Source organism: Anomaloglossus baeobatrachus, chromosome 9 (assembly GCF_048569485.1).
Source record: "Anomaloglossus baeobatrachus isolate aAnoBae1 chromosome 9, aAnoBae1.hap1, whole genome shotgun sequence".
Classification (NCBI taxonomy): domain Eukaryota; kingdom Metazoa; phylum Chordata; class Amphibia; order Anura; family Aromobatidae; genus Anomaloglossus; species Anomaloglossus baeobatrachus.
Genome location: NC_134361.1, coordinates 162,552,435 through 162,571,289, shown reverse-complemented (window position 1 = coordinate 162,571,289; position 18,855 = coordinate 162,552,435). Strand labels below are relative to the sequence as shown.

Here is an 18,855-nt window from a genome sequence, read left to right as displayed (position 1 = left end):
CAGCAGGTTGCAAAACATTCATCACCCATGACCGTCCCCAATTGGGCTCAGAAGCTAAATGTCTATCATGACCTCTCTTTTAGAAAGAAAAGCCCGGACGCCTGCCCTGAAAGGGCTCAAGGGAGGGCAACATGACTGAGGAGGGATGCTAGGCCTGAGGGTTAGCAAGGGGTTAAGGTACAGGGTATTTTGTGCGGGAAAAGTGGGAGGTGGAGTTATAGGGCTGTGGGGCCATGTAATTGGTCAGGGGGTTGCTAGTGTAGGGGAGTATATACAGGGCTAGATTAGGAGGTGGGAGGTCATTCACTACCTGGAAGACGTCTTGAATTGTTGCTGAATCGCTTGGATCCTGAAGATCGAGGGCTTCGGGGTACAGATGAAGAGGAGGAGGAGCAGCTGCAGCGATGGCCCGGCGAAGTCGGCGGCTCTGCAGATGGGGACCCCTCTGCCTCCGAAGCGGCAGTGAAGACCGCGGTTTCCTTAGCGCCTCAGCCCGGAGACGCCGCTGAGGACCCGACGGCGGAGAAGGAGCCCCAGCGGAAGACCCACGGCAGCGGCGACGGATCAAAGAAACGGGATAAAGCGGGGCCTGGGGCCGGAAGTTGGGCCACGGGCATCAAGGTAGTGGGGCGGTGAGTGACATGGCCGGCCTCCCCTCCACTTCCGGTTCGTGGGGCGCAGTGTGATGCGCGCGTCGCGGCTGCGTGGCCCGCCGCGCTCACCTGCCCCGCCGAGCTCGCCTGACCCGCCGCGCTCGCCTGACCCGCCGCGCTCGCCTGACCCGCTGTGGTCACGTGGGTCGGCGGTGTCACGTGGGTCGGCGGTGTCACGTGGGTCGGCGGTGACACGTGGGCGGGCGGCGCGGTTACGGGGGCCGGCGGCGCGGTCACTTGCGGTCCCAGGAGAGAAGATGTCGCGGTGACCTGCATCAGATGTCGGCAGCGGGGCGGTGTGACGTGACCGGCCTCCCCTCCACTTCCGGTTCGCGGGGCGCAGTGCGATGCGCGCGTCGCGGCTGCGTGGCCCGCCGCGCTCACCTGCCCCGCCGAGCTCGCCTGACCCGCCGCGCTCGCCTGACCCGCCGCGCTCGCCTGACCCGCCGCGGTCACGTGGGTCGGCGGTGTCACGTGGGTCGGCGGTGTCACGTGGGTCGGCGGTGACACGTGGGCGGCGCGGTTACGTGGGCCGGCGGCGCGGTCACTTGCGGTCCCAGGAGAGAAGATGTCGCGGTGACCTGCATCAGATGTCGGCAGCGGGGCGGTGTGACGTGACCGGCCTCTCCTCCACTTCCGGGTTGTGGCGCGCACTGGCGACGCGCGCGTCGCGGCCACGTGACCCGACGCGGTCACGTGGTTTGGCGATGCGGTCACGTGCTTCGGCGCTGGTGTCAGCTGACCCGGAAGTGTCGGCGATGAATCCTGCAGCGATCGCCGGCGGCTGCAGAGCAGGATGCGGGGAGGATTTCGCAGACCCAGACGACCGTCCAGCAGCGGTGCGGGCAGTGGTAAGTGACATCACTGGCCCTGACAGCCTCAGATCGGTACGGCGCGGGGGTCAGCGTGACACCTGGGCGGCGCAGCCATGTGACCCATGGCGCGGTGCGGGGTCTGGAGGCGCAGTCACATGCCCCTGGCATCTCGGTCGTCTACTACTGCCGGGGATCTAGGTGGAACAGCCTGAACGGGGTTCAGCAGGCAGTGGCGGCACGTCTGGCGCTGGCTCGGGGGGTCAGCAAACGACAGGGCTGACCCAGAGCTGGGCTTGTCATGCGATCGTCTGCATATGCCAGGAGTGCGGCCTGCGCAGCCGCGTAGGGTCTGGTCAGCGGCTGGGTGGCAACACGGGTTCCAGCTGGCGGATGTGCGGCTGGAGCGCACCACCCCCCCCCCCTAAGTTGTGGCTCCGAGCCGGTGACTACTTGACAAGCGTCCCCGGCTGACCGGCCAGTCCTGCCGGTTGCGTTGCGGCCCTGGAGGGCTGCAGCCTGCGTTTACCCGCAGAGAAGATGGCGGTGCTCGACGCGGAGGACATGTGACGGCTGTTCCGTGGGATCCCACGGAGTCAGCCTAGTAAGTTATGGCTCACTTAAAACCTTGTATTAATGCTTGAATTATGGTGGGTGGTAAGGGTGTCGATAGGTATGATTTTGGGTGCATTAGGGCGGTAGTTTGTTTGTCAGCGGGTTTCGGCAGGCTGAGTACGGCGTTGAATTTTGTGTGTGAGTGGTGGCTACGTGGTCCCGGGTGCCTTGCTATGCTAGGGTGTCTATCTATAGGTGACGACTTTGTTTATTCTGGATGGCGTAATGGCGCTTGCATTCTCTGGGTGTTTTGTATGATTGGGTGATTTCCAGGTGGTTTGTGACTGATTCAGGTGGAAGTCGGCGGTGGGGCGGTGATTGAGGCAGGGATACGAATACTTACAAAGGGGTTGTGGATAGCCATGGTCACGGCAATTCCATGGTTTCTGTAATGGTCATGGGGGTCTTTTAGCTAGAGGATTATCGCGGTTCATAATATGTGATAAGAGTTCGATGGTAGTCCACTGACATGGTGGCCCGGCATGCGGGGGCGCATTTGCATTCGGCGTCTTACTCTGGAGCGTTGCATGGGGTGTGTGCTATTTGAGAGGTGAAGGGGAAAGTGGTTATGTTTTAAGAGGGGTGTTTTAAGTTTTATGGGCATCGGGCTAGCCCGGTTCTCCAACTGGTGTTGTGTGGGTACTGGGGGTATTTTGCTGGTCCACTGGGGCGCGGCATGTTTTGTGGCGGCCAGATGTTAAGGTCGAGATGATGGGGACAGCAGTTTTGGATATCTGTCCTTCCTTGCGGCGGTGGACAACACCTTTTCTGGGAGTCTTGAAATTGACCAGTCACCTGTATGTGGTGCCCAGGCTAGCCGTCTATTGACAGGAGTAATAGGCGACAACTGAAAAAAAAAAAAAAAAAAAGTCACGATTTTGTTGCTTTTGCCTGTAATCGGGTTTTCAGTGTTTGTTTCCGATATCTTTCGTACATATATTGTGTGGAGCTGGATGTTTTATGGTTGGGCAATGCCGGTTATTGTGGTCTATGGTTCGGGTTCGGCCCCATAGTTGGGGATTATTCCAATATTCGGGATGGTTGAGTGCTTATTTCTGTTTCTGGGACAACCTGGGCTTGCTAAACTGTTTCTTCATGCCCAGAGTGTATTTGCAGAGTTAGAATGTGTGGGATAAATCGATGTGTGTGGTTCGTATAGGTGGGGCCCTATGTTTGAGGTACAGTTACGGGCCATTCTCAGGTTCCCGTGTATATCGTGCTACTGTTTGGTGGTCCAGTTTGGCTTCTTGAATTCGTGGGTTCACGTGCCGTTTGGGGATTCATGGGGAGATTACGGGAGTCTGCCGGCAGTGTCTGCACGGGGGCAGTTTTAACTAGTTTTATACGCGCGGATTGGTATGCGGTTCTTAGTAGGGTTGCCGGCTTAACGTTGGCAGTCCGTATTGGGCGGCATTCGTCATGGCGGTTGATAGTAGCTCCACAGGAGTTTATAATAAGAGTAGGTGGTTCTCGTTTACGATGGGTTTGGGGAGTTTCTTTTGGGTACAGCTGACTTGGCTTTGCCTTATGGGTATATGGTTCGTCTTGGTGTGTTTCTTACTGGTGCCCCCCGGGTAGGGGGCTCGGGTAATGTCGGTGCAAGGAATAAGGGACATTTGCGTTGGGTGATCCAGTGTGTGGCTTATTGGTGTCGGGGGGCCTCCTATTGGCGACTTGCGGGAGTTTCCAGCCAGGTAGCGCTGCTGGTGGGTGTTGCTCCATTTGTTGATTATGTGGACAGACCGTGGGGCCTGTTGTGGGTTTCGCGGGCTGTCACGCGGTGGTGCAGCCCCTCCCGGCAGTACATTGCTGGGCGGTTCCTTTGGTCTTACGTATTGGTCGGGACCGGCAGGTATCACGGGTGCATAGTGGTGCGGCGCAGCTGCGGGTGAGGTATTTGAAGTAGTGTGTGAGTAGGTCGCAACTATGCCATTACCTCCCGCAATGTCGGGCTGGATGGCCGGGGTAGCCAGTGCGGTATGCACTGGCTCTTATGGTTTAAGGACGTGGTAATTGTCTGGGGGCGGTGCCCCGTTTGGGGGTTGTTTTGCGGCGCTTTAGGGCTGAATGGCGGGCAGGCACCAGACACTCGTGGGTGCAACGTTGACGGTTGGCCCTGGCTTATGGTGTCCGCAATTTCGGAGAATTATGGTGTTTGAGTTTCCCTGGATTACGGGTCGAGTGGGAGTTTCTGTTCTCTCATTTTGTGAGTTGTATTGAGTCTGCAGTTTAGCGGGGATGGGGCGTGGTGTGCAGTTGGCTTTTGGTGAGAGGGTGGCAACGGTAGGGTTGTGCTTCCAGGTTCAAAGCGCACGGAGATACCAATGATTATCTGTGCTCATGTGCCCCCCTTTTACGGGGCTTTGAGCATTATGCGGTGGTCAGAAGGGTGTATGCTGACTTAATTAGGGAAATCATCTGGTGTGGGAGTATGGTTACACAGTGGGATATAGTTAAGGTCTTTTCTTCAGGCCGGTGGTCGGCTTGACTGTCTTTGGTCCCGTGTTGTTGTGTCTTTGGGGTGGAATGGTTTTGGCTATTGGACTGGGTGGTAATTCCAGGATCGGTGTGATAATACACAGTTTACGGGAACAGCAGCGTTTTGGTACCGCACGTGGGTGGAGGAGATGTGGTCGCTGGGGGGGCATCCGGGGTGCTTGATCCGTGACATCGGGATTGATTGCCCTGGGCTATTTCTTCCTGCCTGGGTGGCGTGCTCGTGTTGTTGTTCGCAGGGGCATGACTGTCTAGTGGTTCATTATTTGGTATGTCTTAGGATCTGCCAGAGGTTGGGGAAACAGGGGATGTTGTTTTGTTTCCAACTATAAGGGTTGGCTTTGCTTAATTACCAGCTAATATGTAATTTGGAGGCGCCTGCAGTGTAGCTGTCTCAACGATGCCGAGCTTGCCCCCTTATTCCTTGGAGATGGGGGCGGCGGCTCAGGTGGCTCGTTGGGGACTGGTCGCGCAGGCGGTGCATAGGATCGGACAGCGTGGTTGGCTAGTTGCTGGTCTTGGGGGCGGCTGCCCTTGTTGTACTGGTACACCAATAATGGTTGGCTTTGTTTAATTATCAGTGGATGTGTAAATTTCAGCGGCGCCTGCAGTGTAGCTGTCTCAACGAGGCCAAGCTTGCCCCCTATTCCGGGGAGATGGGGGCGGCGGCTCTGGTGGCTCGTTGGGGACTGGTCGCGCAGGCGGTACATAGGATCGGACGATGTGGTCGGCTAGTTGCAGGTCTTGGGTCGGCTGACCTTGTTGTATTGGTGGTTTGGTGCAGGTTGACATCGTAAAGTCTATTTGGGGGGTCATTTTGCTCGATTGACATTGGTCCCGCAGTATTGGTTGCTCGACACGAGGAGTCGGCTCAGGTCGGGTTTTGGTGGTGGGGCTTGCACGTACAAGGTGTCATACGTGCTCACTGTGGCGGAAAGGAGGGGGGTATTTGAAGTCGGTGGATTGCACAAAGAGCGGGGGGGAACCCAGTGCAGGAGCGGGTTACCCCTGGTGTGCAATGGTATGGTTGGTGGGTCCCTGCTGTGCTCGGTCACAGCGGGACATGTTAACGTGGGACCCTGCTGTGCTGGGTCACAGCAGGGCATGTTAATGTGCTGGGTGTCCTCGAGTCGGTGTGGTGCGGCTGAGGGCACATGGTGGAGCAACACTCGGCTGGGTGTCCTCGAGTCGGTGTGGTGCGGCTGAGGGCACATGGTGGAGCTGGTGTTGCAATCATGGACAAAGGGACTCTTCACTTACCCCCCCCTCCTTTGCTGGTGGTTATGCTTATGAAGTTATTTACTATATTTATGAATAAAATGTTATTGATTATTTTGGTGTTAATAAACGAGGCTGCTGTGGCCTTTACATCCAATGTCACGCAGTCTGTGTCTTATTTTAGTGGAAAAGTGGTGAAAGGTGGATAATTGGTTTGGGTCAGAACGGCAAGTTAGGCCGTCAGTCAGACGTTCCTAAGTCAAGAAAAGCCCGGACGCCTGCCCTGAAAGGGCTCAAGGGAGGGCAACATGACTGAGGAGGGATGCTAGGCCTGAGGGTTAGCAAGGGGTTAAGGTACAGGGTATTTTGTGCGGGAAAAGTGGGAGGTGGAGTTATAGGGCTGTGGGGCCATGTAATTGGTCAGGGGGTTGCTAGTGTAGGGGAGTATATACAGGGCTAGATTAGGAGGTGGGAGGTCATTCACTACCTGGAAGACGTCTTGAATTGTCCCGCCCACCCGCCCTATTTTTGGATTCCTGGCGACCGTCATGGAGAGACGAGGAGGATCGACCTTGTCGCAGCAGTCGGCGGAAAGGAGGGGGGTATTTGAAGTCGGTGGATTGCACAAAGAGCGGGGGGGAAACCCAGTGCAGGAGCGGGTTACCCCTGGTGTGCAATGGTATGGTTGGTGGGTCCCTGCTGTGCTCGGTCACAGCGGGACATGTTAACGTGGGACCCTGCTGTGCTGGGTCACAGCAGGGCATGTTAATGTGCTGGGTGTCCTCGAGTCGGAGTGGTGCGGCTGAGGGCACATGGTGGAGCAACACTCGGCTGGGTGTCCTCGAGTCGGTGTGGTGCGGCTGAGGGCACATGGTGGAGCTGGTGTTGCAATCATGGACAAAGGGACTCTTCACTTACCCCCCCCTCCTTTGCTGGTGGTTATGCTTATGAAGTTATTTACTATATTTATGAATAAAATGTTATTGATTATTTTGGTGTTAATAAACGAGGCTGCTGTGGCCTTTACATCCAATGTCACGCAGTCTGTGTCTTATTTTAGTGGAAAAGTGGTGAAAGGTGGATAATTGGTTTGGGTCAGAACGGCAAGTTAGGGCGTCAGTCAGACGTTCCTAAGTCATGTCCAAGAGCAAGCAAACTCTTCCTCCAGGAGGGGGAGCCAACAGACCACTAAAGACATCATCATTGCTCAAAGAAAACCCCAAAAAACAATGCATGATAGGAATAAACAGGTAACTTTATTTGGAGTGGAAGCGGAGAGATAGCACCAGATGCCAATTGTAGATCTTCTCACACCTGTGGTCACTGCAGCAGCAGCAGCTGAATCCACTTTGTCCAAAAGGGATCTATTCCATTCAATTGCACATGATCTAGATTAGACTGAGAACAAGATACTGCACGGGACATAGCAGAGTTGGTCAAGTTGAGTGGTGATGAGTTTGCTATTTGGATGAATAAAGCAAGTAAAAAGTGTGAAAGATAAAAAACAAAAGGAGGAAGTGTGAAAAGTGAATGGGCCAAATTGAGGTGCATATGAAGTTGTATGCTTTCTGTCAATTCATTAATCGGGCTAATATGAATCAGGTGAATTGAGTTCTGCTTTTGGAAACTGGGTTAAGAAGGGGTGCACCGGTCCTGGAGGTACTGCAATACCAAGTCAATGCGAGGAGTGGACAGAGCAAGCTCTTTTTCCATCTCACACATCTTAGGGAGCGAGAGTGAGAGGGAGACAAACCCACGCCTACAGAAGACATTTTGTCACCCAAGCCAACCCTTGAAAAGGCTGCTTTGCAGAGCAAAAACAAGAAGAATGGTGCGTTTTGCAGCCGCCGCCCACTGCAACGAATCTGAATAACTCCTCCTTTTGGGCACAAGCACCTCCCCTCCCCCTTGCAGTCTTTCCAATTCATGATACAAAAAGACGGACAGGACAGGTTGCCTGACTTTCCGTCACTGCCACCCTTTGCCATCCTTACCCGTAGAAAGCCCTTTCATCATCCCCAAACCCTAATCTTTTCCCTTCCCTTCCCAGCCCCAAACCCTGCCCTCTGTACCCGTCTCACCACCCGCATCCCTTCTCCTGTCATCCCCCTACCACCCGGGAAAAAAAAAAAAAAAAGCTTGCCCCCTCCTTCCACTAGCCCACCATCCCACCCAAAGAGCAAGTTCTGCTGCGCAGCTGGCTTTCTAGGCAGCAGCGCTATTGTGATGTCAGCGGGGGGCATTGTGACAAGCCGCCAGTGTTCCGTCTCTTCATGTTGTGCACTGTTCAAACGGAAAATACATCAACAGGCAGACTACAGAAAAGCTTATGAACAAAGGTTAGAGAGGGGCTTTCTCAGAGGGCTTTTTACAGTTTGTCTATTCCCAATTAGCCGTTTAAGTATACTTAATGAAAGTACTAATTCTTTCATAGGCCGCCCATTCTTAGTATTTGACGTTCCTTATATTGCAGTTTCAGGCTTCGCAGCAGGTTGCAAAACATTCATCACCCATGACCGTCCCCAATTGGGCTCAGAAGCTAAATGTCTATCATGACCTCTCTTTTAGAATGTCCAAGAGCAAGCAAACTCTTCCTCCAGGAGGGGGAGCCAACAGACCACTAAAGACATCATCATTGCTCAAAGAAAACCCCAAAAAACAATGCATGATAGGAATAAACAGGTAACTTTATTTGGAGTGGAAGCGGAGAGATAGCACCAGATGCCAATTCAAGATCTTCTCACACCTGTGGTCACTGCAGCAGCATCAGCAGCTGAATCCACTTTGTCCAACAGGGATCTATTCCATTCAATTGCACATGATCTAGATTAGACTGAGAACAAGATACTGCAGCACGGGACATAGCAGAGTTGGTCAAGTTGAGTGGTGATGAGTTTGCTATTTGGATGAATAAAGCAAGTAAAAAGTGTGAAAGATAAAAAACAAAAGGAGGAAGTGTGAAAAGTTAATGGGCCAAATTGAGGTGCATATGAAGTTGTATGTTTTCTGTCAATTCATTAATCGGGCTAATATGAATCAGGTGAATTGAGTTCTGCTTTTGGAAACTGGGTTAAGATGGGGTGCACCGGTCCTGGAGGTACTGCAATACCAGGTCAATGCGTGGAGTGGACAGAGCAAGCTCTTTTTCCATCTCCCTGTTCTAAAAATCCATTTAATATATGGTCCCCAGATAGGGGACGTATCAGATATTAAACTGATAAGAACAGATTTTTTTTTTTTTTAAAACCATTCAGGTTAGTTAAAAACAACAATATCAAGTTTACAACTTTGCTGTTTATCCAAACTCATCACAATGGTTATATTCTTTTTTTTCATTTTCTAGAAAGTATTGCAGTACATATCCAAAGAAAGTATCACAAAAAAAACAGAAAATACTGAAAAACAGAGAATTTACCTCTTATTGATACTTCACCAAATAATGCCACTTTAAAACCTTCCATATGCCTTCAGCGTCCAATCCACCACCACCTCTACTCTTATCCCAGTGGTAAATAACATAAAGTCTGGAAAGAATTAATCTTACACAGTCGTTAATAGGAACCACCTTCCTTTTAAAAAGTCCCAAATTTCTGACATCCCATAAGCTTTCCATCACACAAGCCATGATAAGCCACAAAATCCTCTCTTTAACACTCCCACATGCACCAATGCCAAACATAGCCACCCTCCAATTAATATGGTTCACACCAGCCAGCCCCTTACACAGGCCTCCTACACATTTCCACACACTATAGGCGTAATCACAGTCCCACATGACATGTCTCACGGTCTCACGGGCACCACATCCCTCCCGTGGACACACATCCGTTCTAATCAGGTCCCTTCTCTTCTGCACTTCTCTCACAGGTAATATATCATGCAATGCCAACCACACAACATCCCTCTGCTTATTAGACATACCCGGTGTACTCAGTTTCTTCCATGCATCTGACACATCATTCCCTCTCAAATCATTAATATTACATTCTACCTCATTCGCTCTCTTCCTTTTCATCACTCTCTTCGCTGCTCTGAACTCACTCATAGGTACAGCCAGCAAATCATTTTTTCTAATAAACCTCTCAATTATGTCGTACCAGACTGGACACTTGAACGACACAGGCACACGTGCATCCCTTTCTACCCAACACAAGCCATACAGCATCCAGCCCGCCATATACCTCACCATGTAGGCCCCTTTATTGTTCTTTCCCATTAGGATTACTACCGTCTTAATATAATGAAGACTAAGAAAGATTTCAATATTTGGAAAGTTTAAACCCCCATAATGACAGGCCTTGTATAAACTCTCTTTTTTTAATTTTTCCATTTTGCTCCCCCAAAAAAAGGTAAAAATCAGTTTCTCTACTCTTTTTATCTTTTTATATGGGGATGGGAAGACCCCAGAGATATAAAGGAGAATCGGCAGCACCACGGCCTTAATAATCAAAACTTTACCATTCAATGTCAGATCACGCATTCTCCAGAAATTCAGTTTCCTCTCAATCCGCAATCCACATTCTTCCCAACTCTCCGTACCTCTCAGATCATCATTAAACAACACACCCAGCACTTTGATTGGACCATCCACACTTGTCACTCCGTCCATCTTAACACTACTATCACCAAAACACTTAAAACAACATTTATTCCAGTTGACTTTAAAAGCAGACGCGCCACAGAAGAAATCCAACAACAGCTTTACTCTAGTCATAGACGCAATACTCTCACTCACTATCACTACATCATCCATATAGCCAAGCACCTTCACATTCTTACCGCCACTACCAGGTATTAACATCCCTCTTATCAGTTTCTCACGCCTGATCATACATAACAAAGGCTCAATCACACTGACAAATAAAACAGGGGACATTGGACACCCCTGACGGACACCTGACTTGATCTGTACTTTCCCACTCAAACATCCATTCACTAAGAATTCACTTGTCACACCACCATACAGACATCTCACACCATCCAAGAACTTCTTAGGAAAACCCTTACTATTCAAGACCTCAAACATAAAAACATGCGACACCCTATCAAACGCTTTCTCAAAATCAAGAGCCAACAACATGCACTTCTGCTTTCTAGTCTTACAGTCACCAATAACATCCCTCAACAACAACAAGTTATCACTGATGCTCCTTCCAGGCACAGCACACACTTGATCATCCTTTACAACCTTCCCAAGCACTTCACGCATACGATTAGCTAATAGTTTACTGAAAACCTTATAATCAGAATTCAGAAGCGTAATAGGCCTCCAATTCCCCAATTTACTCTTTTCCCCCTTCTTATGGATAAGTACCACTACCCCTTCTTTCATAGAGTCACACAGCATACCAGTTTCCCACATATACTTACATATCTCCGTCAGATCCGTGCCCATACACTCCCATGCTTTCACATATAGTTCAATTGGCAAGCCATCCTTTCCAGGAGTTTTATTCTTTTGTGCACTAAACACAACCTTTCTCACTTCATCCAGAACCACCTCATCACACAAATCCTCACACTCATCTTTGCCTAGTCTACACTCCATGCTAGCCAACACTTCAGTCATTAGACCAGAATCAATCCACTTCTCTCCATACAGTCTGCTGTAAAAGGCTTTCACCTCGTCAATCACACTTTCACCAGTCACAGGAACATCATTCTCATCCACAATCACATCCATATCTACTTTCTTCCCATTCATTTTTTTAAAGAAATATCTGGTACATTTCTCATTCTTATCCAAATGTTCAACTTTCGTCCTATAGATAATTTCCTTACCCTTTTTCTCAATCAGATATTTCAACTCATTTTTTGCCTCCACCAACGAATCACTTACATCAATCCCAGACCTACTACACTTTTGTAGCCAATCAATCCGAGTATTCACATCTTTAAATTTATTACGATACATGGTAGCTTTTTTGTAGCCCCATTTCCTAAAAAAAGTTTTAATCTCCCCTTTAACCCAATCCCACCACTCTAACACACTTGCAAACCTGTTTTTGTAGTACCCCCATCTTCGGTACTCTTCTTTAAACTCTTTCATCACTTTTGCATCCTCTAGCAATCTCACATTTAACTTCCATACAGCACCCCTCTTTACAAGTCCACCATCCCCTCTGAACACACCCTTCAAACATTCGTGGTCCGAAAAAGGAACCGCACACTGTTCAAACCTTACACACTCAATATTTTTAGAAAAAAACATACGGTCAATCCGTGATTCTATACCTCCTCTGTCCGCCTTGTACGTAGGTGGTGGTGGATTGCCCAGCTTTACAACAGCGGCATCTGAGAAAGAAAAATCAGAAATGATATGTAACAGCTTTTTCCCGGTTACATCCATATTACCTTCCGTCATACAATTAAAATCCCCAACAAAAATAGTAGGCATTTTTCCTGGCAAAAATAAACCAACTTTCTCTAACAGAGCTAAACGATCTTCTTTTCTCGTAGGACAATATACATTAACAATCCTAACCCGCCACCCTCTATAGTTAATAATTGCAATGATACATCTCCCCACCTCCACTACTGTATAACTATCAAAAGAAAAGTCCTTGTTACCCAACAGAATCCCCACACCATCATTTTTATTTACAGACGAACCAGACCAAATGTGTTGTCCATGAGGCCAATCTTGATCCGTAGGAGCATCAAACAGTCCGCACTCCTGCAAACAAAAGATATCTGCACCTATTTTAGAAACATATTTGAGGATAGTAGCTCTTCTTCCTCTAGATTTAATTTGTCTCACATTCAAGGATAGGACATTACATGTAGTTTTGGGAGCCATGTTCTTACTAGTTTAACCAGGTAACCGTAAGCTGGCCATCTTCGCCTCAACCTTCTCCTTCTGGAGGCTGGCAGGGAGACACAAAGCAGTGAGTGTCTGCAACCTCCCCAAAAAAATCATCAACTCCAGGTGAAAAGCTAATGTCAGGGTAGACCCGATCACTCAAAGGGCTTGCACTTGCAGTACTGACAGTGCTCCACCCCTTGTCTGCAAGCTTTAATTTCTTAGCAGCCATAAACTCCCCCTCCTCCGATGACCTGACTGCAGCTGAAGCAGAAAAATCCCCCTGCCCAGCTGGACTACCATTTTTGCTGCTCACCAGAGACTTTGTTGTACCCCATGACAGCGCAGGGGACTTGCTCAAATCCTCCTCAATTTCCCCCTCGCCACAGGCAGCAGAGTGACAAGGGAGATCAGCTTCCAGCCCGGAGACCTCCATTCCTTGATCAGGTGGACATGGAGAGACTGCAGGAGCTTTATCCAAATCCTGAGCAGTAGTAACAGGGAGAAGAACAGGGTCATTAGCAGAAACAGCAACAGGGTGACTAGCAGCTGGTGCAGCCTTAACAGGAGCTACAGGGGCCGCTGCGACCACCTGAGCGTATAGCCTGGTCTTAGTGCGGTTCCTGCAGTCCCGATAGGCATGCCCGACTTCTCCACAAGCATTGCAAACAATGGGGTTGCTGCAATCCCTAGCCATGTGCCCCACCTGGTTACATTTCCTACAGGTTGCTTCATAAGGACACTTATCCTGAGTGTGACCAAAAACATTACATTTCCGGCAAAAATAAGGGGCATCTGGATAGAACAGGTAACCAGAATCTTTCCCAATATGAAAAGTAGAGGGAGGGTGGCGGAAACCCCCAGGGCCCTGAGGGTCCACCCCAAAACGCACAAAATATTTATGCTTGCCTGTCCAGAGTCCCTCCTTGTTGGTAATTTTGTGTGAGTACTGAACATAGCTGCAATGCTTCATCAGGAAGTCTGTGATTTCTGCCACATTAACAAAAGGGTTGTGCATAAACACCACTAAAGGAACATCGCCCTTAGAATAAAGCAGGGTAAAGTCAAGTCCACTAAGCAAAGAGTTAGTAGTATTCATTAACAAGGACCGATAAAGATTCTGGCAAGCGCCAATATGGGAAAGAACAAGCACATACCGTCCACTTCGTCTGAACTCCTGAAGACAAACGATCTCATTCTTCTTCACATCCAGGATGTCATATAGAACTTTGTTCACCAAGTATTACAGATGGAAATGCTGCAACTTTTCCTCTGCGACATCAATACGGAAACCAAAACGGACCCGGGTATCCCCAGGCCCAGCAAAACGGACGGTGGCGCCCATCTTCAAAACACCTCCTGGATCACCAAGGGTTAACTGCCTCGCTCACTACCCCCAATAGCAGCATGTAGCCATTCAAGCTACAAGGCCAAGGGTAGCAATTGAGGACCTCCTGCTAAGACACACGATCCTAGCCAAAAGGCGTCGCCTTCTCGTTTCCTGCTCACTACCCCCAATAGCAGCATGTAGCCATTTAAGCTACAAGGCCAAGGGTAGCAATTGGGAACCTTCTGGTAAGATACTTGATCTTAGCCAAAAGGCCGAGAAGCGATAACCAGAATTGGTTTGGGCCTCGAGTGGCACCCTGGCCTATGCCGGACACATCTTAGGGAGCGAGAGTGAGAGGGAGACAACCCACGCCTACAGAAGACATTTTGTCACCCAAGCCAACCCTTGAAAAGGCTGCTTTGCAGAGCAAAAACAAGAAGAATGGTGCGTTTTGCAGCCGCCGCCCACTGCAATGAATCTGAATAACTCCTCCTTTTGGGCACAAGCACCTCCCCTCCCCCTTGCAGTCTTTCCAATTCAGGATACAAAAAGACGGACAGGACAGGTTGCCTGACTTTCCGTCACTGCCACCCTTTGCCATCCTTACCCGTAGAAAGCCCTTTCATCATCCCCAAACCCTAATCTTTTCCCTTCCCTTCCCAGCCCCAAACCCTGCCCTCTGTACCCATCTCACCACCCGCATCCCTTCTCCTATCATCCCCCTACCACCCGGGAAAAAAAAAAGCTTGTCCCCTCCTTCCACTAGCCCACCATCCCACCCAAAGAGCAACTTCTGCTGCGCAGCTAGCTTTCTAGGCAGCAGCGCTATTGTGATGTCAGCGGGGGTCATTGTGACAAGCCGCCAGTGTTCCTTCTCTTCATGTTGTGCACTGTTCAAACGGAAAATACATCAACAGGCAGACTACAGAAAAGCTTACTAACAAAGGTTAGAGAGGGGCTTTCTCAGAGGGCTTTTTACAGTTTGTCTATTCCCAATTAGCCGTTTAAGTATACTTAATGAAAGTACTAATTCTTTCATAGGCCGCCCATTCTTAGTATTTGACGTTCCTTATATTGCAGTATCAGGCTTCGCAGCAGGTTGCAAAACATTCATCACCCATGACCGTCCCCAATTGGGCTCAGAAGCTAAATGTCTATCATGACCTCTCTTTTAGAATGACCAAAAGCAAGCAAACTCTTCCTCCAGGAGGGGGAGCCAACAGACCACTAAAGACATCATCATTGCTCAAAGAAAACCCCAAAAAACAATGCATGATAGGAATAAACAGGTAACTTTATTTGGAGTGGAAGCAGAGAGATAGCACCAGATGCCAATTCTAGATCTTCTCACACCTGTGGTCACTGCAGCAGCAGCAGCAGCAGCTGAATCCACTTTGTCCAAAAGGGATCTATTCCATTCATCTGCACATGATCTAGATTAGACTGAGAACAAGATACTGCACGGGACATAGCAGAGTTGGTCAAGTTGAGCGGTGATGAGTTTGCTATTTGGATGAATAAAGCAAGTAAAAAGTGTGAAAGATAAAAAACAAAAGGAGGAAGTGTGAAAAGTGAATGGGCCAAATTGAGGTGCATATGAAGTTGTATGCTTTCTTTCAATTCATTAATCGGGCTAATATGAATCAGGTGAATTGAGTTCTGCTTTTGGAAACTGGGTTAAGAAGGGGTGCACCGGTGCTGGAGGTACTGCAATACCAGGTCAATGCGTGGAGTGGACAGAGCAAGCTCTTTTTCCATCTCCCTGTTCTAAAAATCCATTTAATATATGGTCCCCAGATAGGGGACGTATCAGATATTAAACTGATAAGAACAGATGAGATTACATCCGCAAATTTCAGAAAACGGTCATCGGCCACCACACAAAAGCGCAGTGCCGCAGGTGATCGCCTCCCGAGCCCAGGAACCACCAGCCATAAGGGGACGTAAGCACCAAAAGGCGCAACAATCCCCGAGGCCGGCGGTTGTGCAAGCCCGGGCCTCTCCCAGCCAAGACCAAGGCAAACCCAATGAAGGGACTACACTTGATCTTAGCCAAAAGGCCGAGAAGCGATAACCAGAATTGGTTTGGGCCTCGAGTGGCACCCTGGCCTATGCCGGACACATCTTAGGGAGCGAGAGTGAGAGGGAGACAAACCCACGCCTACAGAAGACATTTTGTCACCCAAGCCAACCCTTGAAAAGGCTGCTTTGCAGAGCAAAAACAAGAAGAATGGTGCGTTTTGCAGCCGCCGCCCACTGCAATGAATCTGAATAACTCCTCCTTTTGGGCACAAGCACCTCCCCTCCCCCTTGCAGTCTTTCCAATTCAGGATACAAAAAGACGGACAGGACAGGTTGCCTGACTTTCCGTCACTGCCACCCTTTGCCATCCTTACCCGTAGAAAGCCCTTTCATCATCCCCAAACCCTAATCTTTTCCGTTCCCTTCTCAGCCCCAAACCCTGCCCTCTGTACCCGTCTCACCACCCGCATCCCTTCTCCTGTCATCCCCCTACCACCCGGGAAAAAAAAAAGAAAAAAGCTTGCCCCCTCCTTCCACTAGCCCACCATCCCACCCAAAGAGCAACTTCTGCTGCGCAGCTAGCTTTCTAGGCAGCAGCGCTATTGTGATGTCAGCGGGGGGCATTGTGACAAGCCGCCAGTGTTCCGTCTCTTCATGTTGTGCACTGCTCAAACGGAAAATACATCAACAGGCAGACTACAGAAAAGCTTACTAACAAAGGTTAGAGAGGGGCTTTCTCAGAGGGCTTTTTACAGTTTGTCTATTCCCAATTAGCCGTTTAAGTATACTTAATGAAAGTACTAATTCTTTCATAGGCCGCTCATTCTTAGTATTTGACGTTCCTTATATTGCAGTATCAGGCTTCGCAGCAGGTTGCAAAACATTCATCACCCATGACCGTCCCCAATTGGGCTCAGAAGCTAAATGTCTATCATGACCTCTCTTTTAGAATGTCCAAAAGCAAGCAAACTCTTCCTCCAGGAGGGGGAGCCAACAGACCACTAAAGACATCATCATTGCTCAAAGAAAACCCCAAAAAACAATGCATGATAGGAATAAACAGGTAACTTTATTTGGAGTGGAAGCAGAGAGATAGCACCAGATGCCAATTCTAGATCTTCTCACACCTGTGGTCACTGCAGCAGCAGCAGCAGCAGCAGCTGAATGCACTTTGTCCAAAAGGGATCTATTCCATTCAATTGCACATGATCTAGATTAGACTGAGAACAAGATACTGCACGGGACATAGCAGAGTTGGTCAAGTTGAGCGGTGATGAGTTTGCTATTTGGATGAATAAAGCAAGTAAAAAGTGTGAAAGATAAAAAACAAAAGGAGGAAGTGTGAAAAGTGAATGGGCCAAATTGAGGTGCATATGAAGTTGTATGCTTTCTTTCAATTCATTAATCGGGCTAATATGAATCAGGTGAATTGAGTTCTGCTTTTGGAAACTGGGTTAAGAAGGGGTGCACCGGTCCTGGAGGTAATGCAATACCAGGTCAATGCGTGGAGTGGACAGAGCAAGCTCTTTTTCCATCTCCCTGTTCTAAAAATCCATTTAATATATGGTCCCCAGATAGGGGACGTATCAGATATTAAACTGATAAGAACAGATTTTTTTTTTTTTTTTTGAAGGATGAGTTTGAAAATAAAAAAGTGACCGCCTCTCGTTGCCCAGGTAATCTTCCGTCACAAGAGGGCTATGACATCCTACGATGCACACTCCCCCAAGGCCAGCAGTCGTGCAATACCCAGGCACCTTCCAGCACCAACCAAGGTAGTACCCTCCCAAACTACACTTGATCTTAGCCAAAAGGCCGAGAAGCGATAACCAGAATTGGTTTGGGCCTCGAGTGGCACCCTGGCCTATGCCGGACACATCTTAGGGAGAGAGAGTGAGGGGAGACAAACCCACGCCTACAGAAGACATTTTGTCACCCAAGCCAACCCTTGAAAAGGCTGCTTTGCAGAGCTAAAACAAGAAGAATGGTGCGTTTTGCAGCCGCCGCCCACTGCAATGAATCTGAATAACTCCTCCTTTTGGGCACAAGTAACTCCCCTCCCCCTTGCAGTCTTTCCAATTCACGATACAAAAAGGACAGACAGGACAGGACAGGTCGCCTGATTTCCCGTCACTGCCACCCTTTGCCATCCTTACCCGTAGAAAGCCCTTTCATCATCCCCAAACCATAATCTTTTCCCTTTCCTTCCCAGCCCCAAACCCTGCCCTCTGTACCCATCTCACCACCCGCATCCCTTCTCCTATCATCCCCCTACCACCCGAGAAAAAAAAAAAAAGCTTGCCCCCTCCTTCCACTAGCCCACCTCCCACCCAAAGAGAAATTTCTGCTGCGCAGCTAGCTTTCTAGGCAGCAGCGCTATTGTGATGTCAGCGGGGGGCATTGTGACAAGCCGCCAGTGTTCCGTCTCTTCGTGTTGTGCACTGTTCAAACGGAAAATACATCAACAGGCAGACTACAGAAAAGCTTACTAACAAAGGTTAGAGAGGGGCTTTCTCAGAGGGCTTTTTACAGTTTGTCTATTCCCAATTAGCCGTTTAAGTATACTTAATGAAAGTACTAATTCTTTCATAGGCCGCCCATTCTTAATATTTGACGTTCCTTATATTGCAGTATCAGGCTTTGCAGCAGGTTGCAAAACATTCATCACCCATGACCGTCCCCAATTGGGCTCAGAAGCTAAATGTCTATCATGACCTTTCTTTTAGAATGTCCAAGAGCAAGCAAACTCTTCCTCCAGGAGGGTGAGCCAACAGACCACTTAAGACATCATCATTGCTCAAAGAAAAGCCCAAAAAACAATGCATGATAGGAGTAAACAGGAAACTTTATTTGGAGTGTAGGCGGAGAGCGCACCAGATGCCAATTGTAGATCTTCTCACACCTGTG

General features: G+C 49.2%; 3 non-coding genes and 1 pseudogene across 3 annotated transcripts; all 4 read right to left on the bottom strand.

The window, feature by feature from the left end:
- Positions 1 to 8,869: 8,869 nt before the first annotated feature.
- On the bottom strand, positions 8,870 to 9,063 carry LOC142253343 (U2 spliceosomal RNA). Its single transcript, XR_012726642.1, has one exon. It is a non-coding gene; the product is annotated as a U2 spliceosomal RNA (small nuclear RNA).
- A 6,545-nt stretch (positions 9,064 to 15,608) lies between these two features.
- Positions 15,609 to 15,793, bottom strand: LOC142253533 (U2 spliceosomal RNA). The gene has a single exon (XR_012726786.1). It is a non-coding gene; the product is annotated as a U2 spliceosomal RNA (small nuclear RNA).
- A 65-nt stretch (positions 15,794 to 15,858) lies between these two features.
- On the bottom strand, positions 15,859 to 15,998 carry LOC142253773 (U2 spliceosomal RNA; annotated as a pseudogene).
- A 1,409-nt stretch (positions 15,999 to 17,407) lies between these two features.
- Positions 17,408 to 17,598, bottom strand: LOC142253461 (U2 spliceosomal RNA). The gene has a single exon (XR_012726748.1). It is a non-coding gene; the product is annotated as a U2 spliceosomal RNA (small nuclear RNA).
- Positions 17,599 to 18,855: the final 1,257 nt, after the last annotated feature.